Genomic DNA, 14,094 nt, shown 5'->3' with positions numbered 1-14,094 from the left:
ATGCAATCAATTTAGATGAGGATGGTCAACCTATATCATCGGGCAAGAAACGTCCGGTGAAGGTGTTGCAGTGGTTTCCACTTGTACCACGACTACAGAGGTTGTTTATGTCAGAGCATACTGCACGCTTTATGAGGTGGCATGCAGAAGGCCGCACAAAGGACGGTGTATTGAGGCATCGGGCTGACGGCGAAGCATGGAAGTCATTCGACAATTTATATCCTTAGTTTTCAGCGAACAGCAGGAACGTAAGGCTCGGATTAACCTTGAATGGATTTAATCCATTTGGAAACATGAGCACATCTCACAGCACTTGGCCTGTAATGCTTATGCCCTATAACTTGCCTCCTTGGATGTGCATGAAACAGACATCTTTTATGTTATCATTGATTATTCCAGGCCCAAGTTCACCTGGAATGGATATAGATGTTTACCTTCAACCCTTAATTGAGGAGTTACAAGAACTATGGAATGTAGGGGTGCGCACATATGACGTCTCAAAGAAAAATAATTTTGTCCTACGAGCGCAGTTGATATGGACAATTAATGACTTTCTAGCATATGCAGATTTATCTGGATGGTCTACCAGGAGTGAGAAGGCATGTCCGTGCTGTATGAACTTGACAAGGTCAAAGTGGTTAAAACATGGTCATAAATGGTGTTATATGGGGCACAGACGATACTTGCCCATGGATCATCCATGGAGGAGGAACAAAAGAACATTTGATGGCAACGTAGAATTAGAATGTGCCCTTGATGTGCCAAGTGGAGACGAAATCATGAGCCAATTAGAAGGGATGGTGTTTGGGGATGAGAATGCTGGTCAGGCAATGGAGGCTGTGAAAGAAAAAGGAAAGAAGTAGAAGACGAATACTTCTAATGTAGCGTGGAAGAAGAAAAATATTTTCTTTAGGTTGCCGTATTGGAAAGATAATTTATTACGGCACAACCTTGATGTTATGCACATAGAGAAAAACGTGATGGACAACATACTTAGTACAATACTGGACATTCCAAGGAAAACGAAGGACAACCTCGCCGCCCGCTTAAATTTGCAAGAAATGGGTTTGAGACGTACACTTCATCCCTACACTGGCGAGAATGGTAAGACCTATATGCAGCAAGCTACCCACACGATGTCCAAGGATGATAAGACACATTTTTTGAAAGTGTTACGAAATGTAAGGGTGCCCGATGGATATGCCTCGAACATTTCCCGTTGTATATGACTTAAGGACTGTACGATATCGGGGTTAAAGAGTCATGACAGTCACGTACTGATGCAGCAGCTTCTACCTATTGCATTGTGTGGATCACTTCCAAGCAACGTGGTTAGACCTCTTGTTGAGATGTTTGCATTCTTCAGGGGACTATGTTCAACAACATTGACACAAGAAGATATTGACCGACTACAGTGTGACGTCTGTATCATGTTGTGCAAGATGGAACAGGTTTTCCCCCCCAGCTTTTACAAGCATGGTTCATGTGGTCGTACATCTTATCGGTGAATGCTGACTCAGTGGACCAGTACAGTATAGGTGGATGTATCCGGCAGAGAGGTAAAATTTGTTTACGGATATTTCATATTTTATAGTTTAACTCTAATACAAGACAAGTACTAACTGCACTGAGTGATTGTATTCGTTCATATTTAGGAGCCTTGGAGTTTTCAAATTTAATGTACGTAACAAAGCGGCTCCTAAGGGCTGCATTGTGGAGGGCTACATAGCTACTGAGTTGGTGACGTTCTGTTCGAGATATTTAGATAATACACCAACATTTCACAATAGGATACAAAGAAATCCGGATGGTTCAAAGGGACATGGAACACGAGTCTGGCTCGACCAAATCACAATGACACAGATACACCGGTATATTATGTTCAATTCGGACGACTTCCTTCAATTGCGGACGTAAGTCGAGGTCCTTCTTCGCCATATTGTATGTTCAATGAACTTGTAACATTTCCCGTATCAAATTATAATTAATAACATTTCGAATTGCAGAATGCACATGGATACACTTAGAGGGCGAACAATAGAGGATCAGTTGAAAACCCAACATTATGAGCTGTTCTGCGACTGGTACTGTGACTATGTAAGAATGACGTGATGTTAACAAAAGCAATTGTCGGATTATATTTGCATGCATAATGTTTTCCAAATCAACTAAAACACTCTTTAACCAAGTGTTAACATTGTATTGTAAATATTCACAGGTTGATCGATTGGATGATTGATCTAGGAAGGAACTTGGTGAGAAATTGATAATGCATTGTAGAGGGCCGCAGGAGTCAGTAGTCAGATATAATAGATATGTGGTTAACGGCAAGTTGTTTCGCACTATTGCATCTGATGCCGGAAAGAGGACTCAGAACAGCGGGGTGTGTGTGCCGACTGTTGATGGCAAAACATACTACAGGAAGTTAATGGAAGTACTTGAGATTGAGTACTACGATAGGACTACGTACGTTATGTTCAGGTGTGATTGGGTGGACACCACGAGGGACAAGGGGTACAAGGTGGATGTGTATGGCATGATACTTGTGAACTTCAAAAACCTTGTTCACACGGGAGAACTGGTTACTGATGAGCCGTATGTGCTAACTTCACAAGTTGATCAGGTATTTTACGTAGAAGATGATAGATACTCGGATTGGGTTTGCGCAGTAAGGACCAAACCAAGAAATATATACGATGTTGGTCAGAGTGAAGGGCATCAGGATTCATGTGCCAATTATCACGAGTGTGAGCCGCTCATATTGACCAGAAATTGTGATCATGATCTGCATGAATAAAAGCTGAATATATATATATATAGATTGGTAGTTGTTCACTATATGCCCATCAACGCACTTAATATAGTTGTTTAATTGGGTAAAATCTGGTATATATCTTATTTCATACGTGTGAGTCATGCAAACATAATATAGTGAATATTTCATACGTTGTATACGTGATTAATTGAATTTGTGGTATTTTTCGCAGGTTACTATGAGTCATAGGGGGAAGAGAAGGGCACGCAGGGACTCGTCTGTAGTGCGACAGCCTATGTCGCTTGGGTCTCCGTTAGACCACCGTGATGATAACGAGCAACAAGACGTTTCTCAGCTTCTGGGCATTCAGGACAGATATCGACCGGTACTTCTAGGTGATATGGAAGGGGAGATCCCTCTCCATAATCCATACGGTTGGGCAGGCATGGCCCAGATGGGGTATCTGCCAGCCAGCCAACTTGGACAGGGTACCCAGGGACATGTAGAGCAGTTATGCTGCCAGCATAGCGCAGGTATGACCGAAAGTTTTTTTGGAAAGATTGCAAGTTTTTTTGGAAATTTCTAACTATATTGGTGCGATATCAATTATATTATTTAACTACAACTACAACTTCATATAATTCTAAATATTCTAAAAAGCATAGCAGGTCCCGACGACAGTGAGACATCGGCCGAGGAAGACTGTATTGGTGCTACACAGGACACGGCTGACCCGCAGCCAACCGACCCTGCTCCCGATGACCAGATACGCCCTTGGCAGGTCCGCATCATAAGTAAGTGGATATGTTCGAATGTCGTGTATATATGTCTTAATTTAGTTGTAATTAGTATTGAATTCGACATAACTTACATCGGTTATTTTTTTAATTTGTTAGGTACCGATTCAGAGGGAAACGAAGTTATTGAGGTGTTTACCATCCGTGACTCGCACAGGTTGCCGGGAGTCCCCGCCGGCAAACGGATCATAATGGAGTACAATGCAGCATGCCAGCCTGTCGGCTTTAGCTCCATGAGGTTTAAACGGATGGCTGGAGATGTCATAAGGAGCTCCAATTATGTCAGAATACCGGACAATTGGACGAAGGTACCACAGCGTACCAAGGAGGATATTTGGGACGCCTTGATGGTATGTGTTGCATATTATGTAAAACATTCATAATGTATATATGTATATATACGCTCTAAGTTGCACACATATATTTTAGGTTTTTTTAATTTAACAATTTTGAACATGTGCAGGCTTACTTTTCCGTCCCGCCCGAATTCAATTTGGAAGCCATAAAGAATGAAGCATTCAAGAATATGGGATCAAAGCTGCGGACTTGGAGGTACGAGCTTAAAAGACGTTGTGCCATTACGGAGGAAGATACTCCGGATACTGTACGGGCAAGAGTGGGGGAACAAACACTTAACGAATACAATGCCGAAGACGTGGAGATCTTATTGGAGAGATGGTGTACTCGTCAGAATAAGGTAGGTCATGAGTTAAACTCTTCATTTTGTGTAGTGTCATTATATGGTTTTATTAACATGTATGGGTGTCATGTAAAACGAAATTGCCTCTTTATTGTGTAGTGTCACGAATAAAGAGTACTAAAACCAAATTTTCTTACATTATTAACATATCAATATGGTAACTGTGTAGGACTATGCGGCAAAAATGAAGTAGTTGCGAGCATTAAATAATACGCCTCATTGCACCGGATCGAAGAGCTATGCCAGAGTGACATATGAGGAGGTAAGTGTGTAATTTACCATGTAAACAACAAATCATTTGATATATTTAAAAATATCTGTATGTCCTATTTTTTCGGCAGGCCATACGTCTGGGCAAGTATCCTACTCGTGCAGAGAGTTACATCCGCACGCACACGAAGACGGACAATACATATCCGAATGAGATAGTGGAAGAAAGATGTGTATGCTACAATTTAATTCTTTGTTTAAATATTTAATAAATTATTTGCAATTAACAGTTGTATGACCCACTGACGCAATAATTAATGTAACATACAAAAAAGGATGAAGGAGCTGATACCCACCGACCCTGCAGCGTCGTCTAGCATCACAGAGGGAACGGTCAAGTGGGTGCCCAACGACGCGTATGCACAGGCGCTTGGAAATAAGCCTGAGTACGCCGGTAGGGTTCGGCAGGCTGGATCGAACATTTTGCCCATGCGGGGCTCCATATGCTCATACTATACACTGTCACAAGCACGGTCAAAAAACACCAGCCACTCCGTGATATCACAAGAAACGCTTGACAGAGTTCTTGAGGCGGAGAGGGCGAAGCACAAGGAAGAGACAGATGCATTGGTGGCCACGAACAATGCACGTCAAGCAACGTTTGACGCCCTATTGCGCCAGATCAAGGCAATGATGCAGTTCAGCTCTGCACCAGAGGGAGCTTCCCCACACATTGCGGTGGTGCCATCGTCGATCGACGGCGAAGCAGGTACTGACATTTTTTAATGGTCAAATGTGTTTTTAGAACTTTACCTATATATATATGAACTTCTAAAACCTGTATATATGTCAACTTATAAATTTAGAGTATGGATATATATGTTGTATTCATTCTCTAAATTAATGATGTAAATCCTGTTGAATTTGGTTTATATGTCATGGTTGGTTTGGTGGTGGATGTGGGTACGTACGAGCTTTGCATTTGAACTGTTTTATTGGTATTATGAGATCAATGTACAACTATGGTCCTTGTAGAATATTAACAATCTAGTGTATGTGATTGTGTGAGAGTATGAAACGATCAAGTCTTAACTAGATGAATATCATAATTTTATGGAAATAATATAACATGATTTGAATATATGTAAAGTCCTATGTGTTAATGTCCTCAACAAATTAAAATGTTAATATATATCTCACATAATTGCCATGGCAAAAATGAAGTGCATCTGCTCATGTCTATAAATTTAACGTCAACATTGATTGCTCTGTGGAATAAATTTTTGTTTTTTTTTGTTTTTTTTTTATATGCAAATTAACTTCATCATCGTTTTACCTTTTTTTGTTATATCATTTACTGTGTTAGACTCAACAACTGAGTTGGGTGAATATTTGGACATTTTTCATTTTAATTTACATAGTGAATATTGTTTGGTGATTGTTTGTTTTTATCGTTTGCAGGTGATGGAGCTCATGGAGAGGATGTATGAATGTCAATAATCAGCATTGACCGTCTGGTTGGCCATTCATACTTGTATAAAAGTTACTTTATTAATGTAATTGTATTTATGATATCTTTTTTGATAATAACAGAGATAGTTTTTTGGTAATTGTGGTTGGTTATTGGCACTTGGTATATATGTTATTTTGTGTGTGTTAAGACCTATTAGGATATGACTTATGTTATTTGTATAGATTGATGGAAAAATAGCTAGAATTATTTGCAATGGTTGATGGATAAATTGTTTATCAGGTTAATTGTAATCCAAAATTCGGGTATAGTCCCGAAAAAATTTTAAAAAATATATTGGGGGGGTGAAAAAAAAATAGAAAAACTAACCAATTTTTCTGACGTGTGAACAGGTCACACGTCAGAAATTTCTGACGTTTCAAATCTGACGTGTCACAATTCAACTCGTCAGAAATTTCTGACGTGTCAAATTTGAAACGTTAGAAAATAATTTCTGACGTGTCACAAATTGACACGTTAGAAATTTCTGACGTGTTGATACTTGACACGTCAGAAATTTTCCATTTTTGACACCTATAGTGTTCACTCGTGAAACACGTCAAAAAGGCCCCGTCAGGGATGTTTTCTGACGTGTCAGACTACCTGACACGTCAGAAAAAGTTCGTCAGAAAAAATACTATTTTTTGTAGTGCAATGACAAGTAAACAAGCATGGGAGATTCTAGCTTCCATCTTTAAAGGAGACAAATGGGTGAAACGGGTCCGCCTCCAATTATTACGAGGCGAGTTCGAGGCTCTTCACATGAAGGATGGAGAATCGGTGTCTAATTATTTCTCACGATTGCTAGTAATTGTGAATGGTTTGAAAAGAAACAATGAGAAGGTCGATGACATCCGAGTCGTCGAAAAGGTACTTCGATCCCTTTCCTCTAAATTTGATCATGTAGTTGTAGCTATCGAAGAGTCTAAGGACTTGGAGAAGCTAACAATTGAGGAGTTGTTGGGTTCATTACAAGTACATGAGCAAATGATGCAGAAGAATGCTAATTCTGGTGTATTAGAACAAGCATTAGAGTCAAAACTGACTCTAAATGATCAAGGCAAATTCAACTCCAACCGTGGTCGTGGTAGAGACAGGGGGCGTGGTATTTTCCAACCACGTCAAAGTCAGTAGGAGACTCAAAGCTTCATAGGTCGGGGACGAGGAGGCTACCGAGGAAGAGGAAGATCCACATATGGACGTGGAAACTCCAAGAATATCCAATGCTACAACTGCAAGAAGTTTGGACACTATGCCTCGGATTGTTGGCACAAAGATGATGAACAAGCCAATGTTGCAGAAGCAACAAAAATAAGGTTCGTAGTGATTCTATTTTACTTCTCGCTCATGATGATTCAGATTCACAAGATGAGGTTTGGTACCTTGATTCTGGTGTAAGCAATCATATGTGTGGGAAGAAGGATCTTTTCACAGAACTCACAGAAGGAGTTCGTGGAAAAGTGAACTTGGGAGACTCCACCAAACTCTCAGTTGAACGCAAAGGGAAGATGAAAATCTGTCAAAATGATGGTAAGAAAGGGTACATTTATGATGTTTATTATGTGCCTAACATGAAAAGCAATATTCTTAGCATTGGGCAGCTGCTCGAGAAGGAGTACACCATACATATTGAGAACTACTCTCATTTTGAGAGATACATGTGGAGGAATTGTGGCTTATGTTTCAATGACCAATAATCGTATGTTCCCATTACATGTTAACATAAAGTTGGAGAAGTGCTTTTATGGACTCAAGGAAAGTGAGTCATGGAAGTGGCATCTATTGTTCCCTTACTCTCTCAGTTTAATGAGGTTAACAATATTTCACCTGATTTTGTCACAACCGAGCCAATGTTGTCACAATCCACTCCAATTACTCCAATTGCATTAATACCAACACCAAGCTCTCTACCTGCAGAATCCACCCCAATTGTAGTAGCAGATTCCTTAACATCTTGGCCAACAATACCTGGCAGTCCTATTTTCCTGAACGCCGAGTTGAGGTTCTGGCATCTTGCTGTTCGGATCATGCGCCACTACTCTTTATATTCAAGCCACAGTGAAGAGTAAGGGAAAGAAGGAGATGAGGATTTAAGTATGAGGTGGCGTGGAAGAATGAGAAGAATAAAAAATTTATGAAGAAAATTTGGTGGGCAAAACCACGTCCTTCGGAGGGCTGGCGTGGAGTACTTGCAAACCTGAAAAATAGCAAAACTTCTTTCCTTCAGTGGAGAAAGAAAAATGTGGACCCAGGTGATGTCATTGTTGCAGACACTTTGGAGAAGGTCAAAAACCTTCAAGAAGTGGAAGGGCTATGAAACTTGGGGGAGATCCAAGAGCTTCAGAATAGGGCCCAAGATTTCATGGAGCAAGATGAACTCAAGTAAATCCTTTTTGTTAGGAATTGGATACCTTGTCCATTTTAATGCTTCATTTAATGGTTTATAATTAATAACTAATCTTGGGGCCACTCTTTCTAATTCAGCATTTTTTTTACATAAAAAGCAGAACAACTCCGAGGAGATTTGCTTTTTCTTATTAATTCTTTTTCAAAAAGATCTTTCATTTCTTTTTTGCAATACTCTATTAAGTCATGATTCATTTGAATAGGTCTAGCTTTTGTAGGTATTGTTTTTTCATTAAAACTTGATTCATAAGGTAACTGAACAATATGTTTTTTACTAAATTATTTTTTTGGTTTTTGGAAATTATTAATTTTTTGTTGTAAGAGCGGTTCTTTCGATTGTTCTTCAAATCTTTTGTTTTTCAAATCTTGTTTTAAAAACATTATTTGTTTCTCTTTTCTTTTTGTAATGATATTAATAGGTTTTGACAAAGAAACTTCTTTTGAAAGATTAACATCTTTTGACATGGGCGGCATTATAATTTAAAATCAAATTTAATTTGCTGTCCTAATATATTAGTGCTAATTCCTGTTTCTTCTGTAACAAACCGATATAATAATGCAATGAAAGGATTCCTAAAATAATTTTCAAAGTGATATTTTTTACTAATACAAACATAGATTTGATGCAAATACCATTATTACAAATATGAGCATTTGAAACCTTATATTGGATATTCTTTGCGGAAGGGTTATTTGATTCAGCCATAGGATTGATAGGTGTTAACCTTTAAGAAGCTCTGATACCATGTAAAATGAGAGAAGAATTGGCTGGAATATTGATTCATTGTATTAGGTGGTATAAATAGGCTTACAGGAGTTTTGCTGTAACAACTAGATAAATACAACCTATAATTCAAACTAATTATCTACAATTACAAGATTCAAAACGTAGTTAACAATTTACAGATTCAAACTAGGAGAGATCAACTCATGGATAAGTTTGAGGAGTTTGAAACACTTTTGAAACACTCATGGATAACTAGACAAACACTTTTGAAACACTAATTTAACCTTTAACATCCGAAACACTAGTTGTTGAATTATCTTGACACGTAACAGGAGATAAGGCATCTGGATCACTTACTCTAACAAAATCAACACTCACAACCCAACATAAACTAAGAGCAACCGTGAACATAATCTTCCAAAATTAGTCTTAATTGTCATATGGGTATATCAAAGAAGAAAGGTTGGAAGCCTCCGTAGCTTTCATGCTTGAAGTCTTGAGGGTTCCCGGGAGGGTGGGGCATATGGCTGTTGTGTTTGATTTGATGCAAAAACAAATCATTAACAGGAACTTGAAGACCTATTTAACTATTTTTAAAGGACTTTACATAAGAGGTGGGATTCGGCAAGCACCAATTGCGCTAAAAAAGATGCGGAAAGCTGGGTTTGTTCTCAATGCATATTCGTATAACGGGTTGATCTATTTGGTACTTCAGTCTGGCTTTTGTAAGGAGGCTTTGGAGGTTTAAAGATGAAGAAGAAGAAGGAGGTGAAGAAGAACCTGGGAGCAACAATTTCTGGTTTTAATCGCAAGAAGGTTTTCATTGCAAGAAGGAGGTGAAGAAGAAAGACGTGTTATATCTGAATGGGCAGTGGTATAATTGGTATAACAGCAAAAATAAATCACATGCGCGGCACGTGAGAGGACTTCCGTTAGGATTTTACAGAAAATTCTAACGGAAGGGGGTAAGTAGTAGAAGGAAATTAAAGTTGGATACACTAAAGTGAGAGATTTTGAACAATAAATGGGTGTTTGCAAAAGGCACGTGAGATTTTAGTTTTTCTTTCTCTTGATAAGAGTTTTGAGATTCAACTTATACAAGATGCCACAAAGTCTTTTCGCCCATTGAGTTGACATGTTATTGATTTAGAATTTGATTTTCTGGTCCTTGGTTGAAGCATGACTGCATGAGGCTATAAGCAATTAGAACTGGGGAGTTAGTAGTTATCCTTATACCTCATCTCATTTCATTTCTTGATTGTGGGTTTGAATTAATTTAGTTTTTGTTTCACATGGGTATTGCAGCACACTCTCCTTTCCAGATTGATGCCAACTTTGGGTAAGTTGCAGTTTTCCATTCATGTCAATGATACCATGTAGCAACCATCAAATGATGGTCTAAACAGTTCTGTTCTTAGCTTAAGCAAGCTTGATACCAAGCAAGTCTAGTTTTTTTGTGAGCAACTTCAAGGAAAAAAAATAAAAAATAAAAAACCTTTGGTGGAAAATTTTTATTTTTACAAGTACTACAACCATTGGCATTAATTACACCCCTAGTTGCCATTAGTGTGCCTCAAACAATCCCTTATTTAAGTTTCTTGTTCATGCTTTAGTTGTATAAAACTAAGCCTTTCGATTATTCAGTAAGATATATGGGAAAGATAGTTATGATTAGAAGCTATTTTAGGGATCAAACAGGAAGTACCAAGTGTAAATTATGTCATATCTGATTGTGACCAAGCAATATATTTGACTTCAGTCTTCCTTTTTTGCCTTCAAACCTTCTTGCAAACAAATATTGCCTTGGAAGTAATAAATGTTGGTGGTTGACAAAGGTATCAACAATATTTTGATTTCAGTTTCACAGCAGCTGTTTCAGAAATGCTTGTCTACAGCACCATAAAGGACCTGTATTTCCTTTTTGAGAAGCAATATTTTGGTTGCCTTTTTGATAAGCAATATATATGCATGGCCACAATCTTTTGGTTGCCTTTTTGTTATTCTTTTGTCATGAATTTTTATTGTTTCTTTTCATTAGGATTATTTATATATCTTTTGAATATGATTTCGTCTTTTAAAATTGCTTCTTTTTTTTTTTCAAAAAAAAAAAGAAAAAATTATTAGGGTCCAATTGACCCTAATAATGTTTTATTTTTTGTTTAGTTTTTTAGGACCATTAGCGTCCACTATAGTGGATGCTAATGGTGTCACCATCAGTGTCCACTTTTGTTTGTACGTTGATGGTTAATTTTTTTTATTATTATTTTTATTTTTTTAAGACACCATCAGCATCCACTTTTGTTTGGACACTGATGGGTTGAATTTTATTTTATTTTATTTTTTTTAAGACTCATTAGCGTCCACTTTTGTTTGGACGCTGATGGTTGTTTTTTTTGAAAAAAAAAATAAAAAAAAAATAAAATTTGGAGCACTAGAGTCAACTTTAGAGTGGACGCTGATGGTTGCACTATTAGCGTCCACTCAACGTTGATGCTAATAGTGCAATCATCAGTGTCCACTTTTGTTTGGACGTTGATGGTTGATTTTTTTGTAATTTTTTGAGACTATTAGTGTCGACTTTGAGTGGACGCTAATAGTGCAACCATCAGCATCCACTCAAAGTAGACGCTGATGGTGGAGCACTAGCGTCAACTTTAGATTCCATCCACTCCAGCACTAGTGTCCAAAATATAAGACTTTTAGTGTCCACTATGTCGACGCTAAAAGGTCATCATTAGCGTCCACTTCTAAGTTGACGCTAATGATCAACAGTTAATCATTAGGGTCGGATGATTAGCGTCCAACCCATTAGCGTCCAAAAGTCGGCACTGTTGTCAACAACATCCACTTGAGGACTTTTAGCATCCGAAAAATGTCGCCCCTAAAAACCTAATTTCTTGTAGTGTAAAATCTGTGATTCCCATATTTGGTTTACTCTTAACCATCCTCTAGGAAATATTTATGCTTCCTAAAATATTCTTATGTTTCACTCTTCAGGTGCAAAAGGTTGTTTGATACAAAAATATTTAAAAATTAAACAAAAAATGAAAAAGAAGAAAACCTATATGTAAACCGTGATTTTTCTTTCATTTCCTGATATATTAAATTAACTGTTTATATTGTTTGACTTTTTTTTTTTTTTTCAATAAGCAATTAAAACATATCATTTCTTTTTTTTTTTTTGGGATAAAATAGTTTCTCACCGTTATATACTGATTTTAAATGGTTACAATCAAACCACTAAAAAAAAAAAAAGTAGCACTAAAAAAATAACCATAAAAAATTAGGGAAAACTTCAATTTCACCCCATAAATTTTCAGTTTCAATTTCACCCCCAAAAAAAGTACCACTAAAAAAATAACCACGCGTTTTGAGAACACTTTCCTAAATTTTTAAAACTCTCAATTTCACCATATAAACTTTCAATTTTTTGCAATGTATCCCAATCCATCAATTTTCAGCATTAAACGGATGTTAAACATGAGTAAATGACCTTTATAGTCCCGGATTTTTTTATTAAATTCTTTACACCTGTGACCCAATTGTTTTTCTTTTCTTTTTTTTTTTTCAAAACCACCAAAATCAAGGGTATTTTGGTTTTTTTGTTAGTTTTCATTAAAGTTAATGTTGAAAATTGACGTAGGGGGTGTATTGCATCAACTTGAAAGTTCAGGGAGTGAAATTGAGAGTTTTTAAAATTTGAGAGGTCTTCTCAAAACGTGTGGTAATTCAGGATCATTTGTAAAGTTTCCCTAAAAATTTATCACATAGTCTAATAATGCTAAATGTCACCCCCTCATGTCCTCGTTGTGGCTTTCAAAAGTGACGTATCTTTTAAAATTACCATTTGATCAAAATTCAATAGTAATTTTAGGAGGCACATTAATCTTAGGAGGACTCTTGAGAGAACACATGGGGGACATGGGTCTTCCTTTTAACATATATTACTTAGTTTTTATGATATAAACATAATAATATTCAAGTTGAAAAAAAAAAGAAAGAAAGAAGAAAACAAATTATGGGCAGTTTTTCCTTTAGAAGAAAAATAACTTTTCGATGGTCAAGGAAGGAAAATGCTTCATTTCTTCTCCTAATCCTACCCCCATTCTCTCACTTATTAAAATCACCATTGGATTTGTGAGGTTGAGCCGGGTCTCACACAAGGTCCCACAAGTCTAAAGGTAATTTTAAAAAGTAGAAGGACGAAAGAAAAATGAAAGAAATATGTGTAGCACATCTAAGTCAAGGAAGTGTGAATTCCTACCACTTTTAGAGCGGAATCCTTATTTTGGGCAAAAGAAAGTTAAAAGAAATTCAAATACCAATAGACATCTGGATTTCCTTTAGTAAAATGCAATCAAATGGATTAATCTTTTAAGATTTCCAGAAATCCTAAAGAATAACACATAAATATTACTTTAAGAAGATGAAGTATTTTATAAGGCGTGTGTGAAAGATAATTATTAATTAGCATTCAACTTAGCAAAAGATATACTGAAAACAGATAAACAATTAGTGTATTAATTTGTTAAAGCTTTTTTAGTTTAATTTACGATATTTAATAAAGCAATTTGATGCATAAATTAAAGATACTCACGAACATAAGGAGGGGGATGGAAAGTGGCTGTCCCCTGCGCTGCATTTGCAGTAGACGTGAGAAATATGGCCAAGCTCACCATCATCAAAGCACGAATAACCAGCACTCCCATTTTCTTCTTTCTTATTACTGTGGAAAACTATGTAATGATATGATAACACTTCCACTTTCTGATGCAAAGAATGTAGATTTTTGGCTCCAATTTATAGAGTTTGATTATTTTCTTTGTGCAATTTGAAAGTAATTTTTATGGACCAAAAGTAATTTTATCCCGCTAGGTATTTAGTTAAGAAAATGACTAGCTGCTAGAGTCTTTTTTATTCGGATGTAATGTAAAACTCTATTTTATAGCCTTTAATAGAAATTTGACACATAATGTAAAAATATCAAAT

General features: G+C 36.9%; 1 pseudogene; it reads right to left on the bottom strand.

Moving 5' to 3' along the window:
• Positions 1-13,814, bottom strand: part of LOC132190826 (EG45-like domain containing protein) — a 34,474-nt pseudogene extending 20,660 nt beyond the window's left edge.
• Positions 13,815-14,094: the final 280 nt, after the last annotated feature.

This window comes from Corylus avellana, chromosome ca8, assembly GCF_901000735.1.
Source record: "Corylus avellana chromosome ca8, CavTom2PMs-1.0".
Taxonomy (NCBI): Eukaryota; Viridiplantae; Streptophyta; class Magnoliopsida; order Fagales; family Betulaceae; genus Corylus; species Corylus avellana.
The sequence above is the reverse complement of the archived record's forward strand: the minus strand, read 5'-3'. Positions and strand labels throughout refer to the sequence as shown.